The following is a 4850-nucleotide window of genomic DNA, read 5'->3' on the forward strand; positions in this document are numbered from 1 at the left end:
CTCTCTCTCTCTCTCTCTCTCTCTCTCTCTCTCTCTCTCTCTCTCTCCTCCCTCTTACAAGAAGGATGAAAAGGAAAGCAAAGAAAGTAATGAGAAACGTTTAAACTTTCAATGTGACTTTCTATCAGGTACTGAAGAAGAAAATGAAATTTTTCATAACACAGTTTTGTTTGCTTTTTTTCCCCCAAGATATAAAATAATAGAGAATATAAAATTTCCCATCTGCTGAGTCAGCTATGAGCAGCCCGAGATGTGCAGTGGAAGAGACAGCTGCTTTCATTCCTGGACCATTGTCAAAGGCCACCGTGAGAGGGAAGGTTACAGGTCAGGGATCCTACTGAGGTCTGTTGAGCCTAAAAAGAAAACAGAGGGAAGGGAGAACAGGAACAAACTCAAGCCAGAAAACCAGAATCTTCCAGTAAATTGTGGGCCTTTTGCTTCCCTTTCCCTTTTTTTTTTCTATGTAAACCAGTGCAATTTCTAAAAAATGGGGAAAATCATTCAGCCAGAGGCCTACAAGAGGTAACAGGGAACTGGCCATGCATTCTCCCCCTCTCAGCCTCAAGGACAACATCAGAAGCAGAGCAAGCATGAATCAAATGCTGGTCCTCTGGAAATACCCGAGATGTTAGTAGTGTGGGCCGCAACTGCTGACAACAAACGACAATGCTGCTGTTGTACAGGCAACCAGAGCTCTGCAGTGACTGACATGGACAGCCAATCCTTATAAATCGAAAAAATAAAATTTAGGTAAATTGAATACAGAGTTCATAGGCATTGTGTTAGTCAAAAAATCTAGAAAAAAATATCAGCCATCAGTAATGTTTACGTCTGTCTGGTAATTTTAATGACCTCTTAAATCTATAATATTATTTTGCAATAAAATAGATTTTTATGTTAATAAAAATAAATTATGGTCGATAAAATTATTTTAAAGGGCATCACTTTCCTTCCCAAAGAGGTGTACATATTATTTTGATAAAGTCAAAGATACCCGGATGTGAAGGGTTAAGGCTAAATCTTAACAGGTGACTGGAACATTTTTTTCTCTACATCATGCTATCCCACAGTGCCATGATTACAACTAGTCAGAGGGGGAGTGGGTACGATCGGATGTGATTGGCTCTATAGGATAGGATCTATTTCAACCTTTACTTCTGGATAATATCAGCACAGAGTGGTTGACATGTTTTCTGCTGTGTCTATAAAATACAAATATAGAGAAATCTCAATAGTGTTGGCATAACAAAATAATAACTATCAATAATAAGCATATTCATCATAGTCAGATTTAAATACATTAAAAGACCAAGAGTATGTTAAATGGTGGCTAAGTTGCATAGCAGGGCGATGAATTTCTCTACAGAGTTCTTATTAGTAGGCAATTAGTATTAAAAACATGCCGACTCTTCGTAAGTACTGTAGACGGTGGAGGAAATGGAGACATGCATGGCAGGAAGCAGATGGAGAATCTAATTATCTTTCAATTACAGGTGGCATATTGGATATAAAAATCTGTAAGTCATCCCTCCATCCATCTCGCAGCTGTGCTGCTTACAATAAACAAATACATTATTTTATTAGAGGGACATTTTTGGTATAACAATTATAATCACCTACCCATAATGTGTATAACCCAAATAGAAGGTCAGAAGGCAAGACTACTGACCATTGAGTCTAGCTAAGAAATGAGCTTGTATTAGTGGATACGGGTTGCAGGTGCTGAGGGTGACAGTCACCCTTCAAGAAACATAATTAATGGCTGGGAAGTTTTCTTTCTCGGAGAGATAAAGACTTACTTACGAATCTATTTTTCCCAGCAACAAATACACAGAAAACACAATTGTCCAAGTTCTACACATAAAATAAAGTTTTTACTTCGTTTTTAACTTCGTACAACTCATAGTAATACACGTGGAGGAGAGAGAGCAGAGCCAATACCCAGTGTTATAATTCAAGCTTTTCCACCTAAATTATACAGAATATTATATATTCACTTGCTGTAATTATAGTTAGTAATACAGAGGAATCCTGTGTGACCTGCCTCACTTCTTGAGTGGTGATACTGTAAAAAGCTTAGTAGAATATCATGACCAGGGACTAGTGTCAATTATATTCAATTCTATGTTGAACCAATCTTATTTTCAGAATCCCCCAGTCATCTGTGTGTTTGTGTGGGTTGAGTATGAGGACCCATGCAGATATTTTAAGGTTTGAAAGCTTCAGTCTTGTTGGTCATTAGGATCCCACAGACTTCCCTAAACCACAGGCTGTTGCCATTGTTCTTGCTTACTCTCCAGAACTTGATGGAAAGACTCTATTGCTGAAGACACTGTACATCTGAGTCATAGGACATGGAGAAATCAAGCTGCTACAAACCTAGAAGATTCTTTCCTACTCACAGCTTCTCATATTTCTGGAAAGTTCTAGGCATGCTATCAAGGGCGAAAAGTCATTATTGATCTTACCCACCTGTGGACCCCGTAAGCCACAATAATGACTGTCCTGGCAGGACGGTACAATAGTGGTAGATGTGATAGAGAAGTAATCCACCACTTCATGGTTGGATTTAAAGCATTCTCCATAAGGTGGACCCCATGCCTGGAACTGTTAACTGTGGCTGGGCAGGACATAGGCCCTAAGAGAAAACATAGCACTATTATTCTTCTAAATGGACCCCCTATTACAGTGTCTCTAAGTTCTTTATTTCTATATACCAATGCATCTTTGCACACTCATCAGAGGAGCTACTTCTGCATTGTGGAGGTTAACACAAAGACCCACAACTGTTCAACATGCAGACGACAGAAGATGATAGAATGCTTAGCTTTAAATGAGATATCTGTATCACACATCCACACCAGAGTTCAAGTGTCATTGGGAAAGGGAGAGTGGGAAGAATGTAAGTGCTAGAGGGAGTAGGTAGCTACAGAAAAATGGTATTTCCATAAATGACAGTGCAACTGCATGCATGAACTCGCAATGGTTGGAACTACAGAGTGAAGGGAGATAGGGAGCAGACTAAAGCCGTTAGTCCAATAATATCTACTTACTGCCTGCAACTATTCTCTGAGCTAAGTCTTAGAAGTTCACCCTATTTCTAAATATGTAATGCTACCAAGACTCATAAAGGGTTAAACTTGATAGTTTCTAGAGAATATCTCTAAATTCCACATGCTCTTCCCCAGGCATATTTTCTTGGGCAATCATACCCTTCACTGTCTAACAGTCGCCCATGTTCAAAGTTCAAAAACCCAGGATTAATGGGTTTATATGCACAGTTAATACCATGGCTCCTTGTCTGAGATAGATCTAGTTCCAAATTTGGAGCTGTCAGCCACCTGGCCTTGGACAACTTATCTAAAGTAGAATGAGCTGCTACATCTGAAGCATGGAACTTATAAGAGTTTCCATCTTGTAGAGATAAATGAAGCACTTCCTTCAAAGAACTTGCCAACAAGTTTGGTATATTTTATATTAACATTATAGGGCTATATGACCATATGGCTTTCTTATATATTATTACAATTGTTAGTGGATAAAAGATGTTTTCATTTCACAAAACAGAAAATTCTTTTGAGGAGAAAACAAGTTTTATGCCTACATAAACTGTTATTATGTACATTGGCCTGGGATAGAAAGTTTCTTACAGTGGACATCTGCTCCCATGATCTGTTGCTGGTAACAGGAGGAATTTGCTCACCATGAGGATTGCCCTTGTGTGACTTGGTTTCAACCTCCTTGATTTCCTCCAGAGTGTTATGAGGAGTACCCAAAGTTAGGAGCCTGTTGTATGAGGACTCAGGCTTCCATGAGACCTATACCAATCCTGAGAGGCTATGGTGCAGAATGGGACTTGGAGATTATTCCCACGAATCAAAGGCAGTGTAAAATGCATGGTTAGAAAAGCAAATGGTTAAGATCTGGAAACCATATGGTGGTTTCTAAGTATGGAAGTTGAAAACAGAGTTCCCTGAATCAGTACCTCCAAATCCAGGATTTTCTGTTGGGTTATTTGTGTCGACACATTGTCCTCTCATCAGACATCAACTGGGTCACATGGTGTTGAGAAGGAAGGTGCTGCTAGTAAGCCAAGGGCACAGGGCACATGGCGCTGGCCTCGGGTACCAAGAGAATTGTGAATGCACGCCATTTGGCTTTCAGTCCATTTTAAAGGCAAAAGTTAGAAACTCAGTAGAGTGAACTGATGAGCTGTGGGTGTGTGGCTGAGCCTTGTCCTGCTTATGCAATAAATGAACCGAGAGGTGAGGCACTTGGTATGAATGACAAGGGTATAACAAATAAACCTCGATGCCCAATGCTTCATCAAAATCAGAGTTCCACTTCGCACAGTCTTCTTTTCAGTCTGAACCATCTTTACAAAAGCCACCACTTATTTAGCACTTTCTATGTGCTGAGCACATGGTAGGAAGGATGGGTATCCAGCCTGGTCTCACTGCAAAAACAAGCTACAGACTTTGCCACTTACCTGAGGCCACCCAGAAATTAGGTTTGCAAACCTTGCAAAGATGTTCAAGAACTAGAATCCCTGAATTTCTGTAGTAGAGTGTACCTTTGTGCTCATTTGGGTCTGTTCCAGGAACTCTCTGTTGCCCTCTCTGAAAACCCTATTGTAGCCAGACATCTACAGTGTAGTTCAGTATTCGATGATAAGTAGCCAGTTATAGCAGTGTGCTGCCATTTATGGTGCTGGTAGCTGTGTGAATGGAAGGTGCTAGCACTAATTTATGGGACTCTGAAGCTGCGATTGATTCATCTGGAACTGAGACCTCTGCTGCTATGTGAAGAGGCACTAGTGCAGCCAAGTGCTTGCTGTGCCTCAGTTATCA

The sequence above is a fragment of the Grammomys surdaster genome, unplaced genomic scaffold (genome assembly GCF_004785775.1).
Source record: "Grammomys surdaster isolate TR1022 unplaced genomic scaffold, NIH_TR_1.0 66, whole genome shotgun sequence".
Classification (NCBI taxonomy): domain Eukaryota; kingdom Metazoa; phylum Chordata; class Mammalia; order Rodentia; family Muridae; genus Grammomys; species Grammomys surdaster.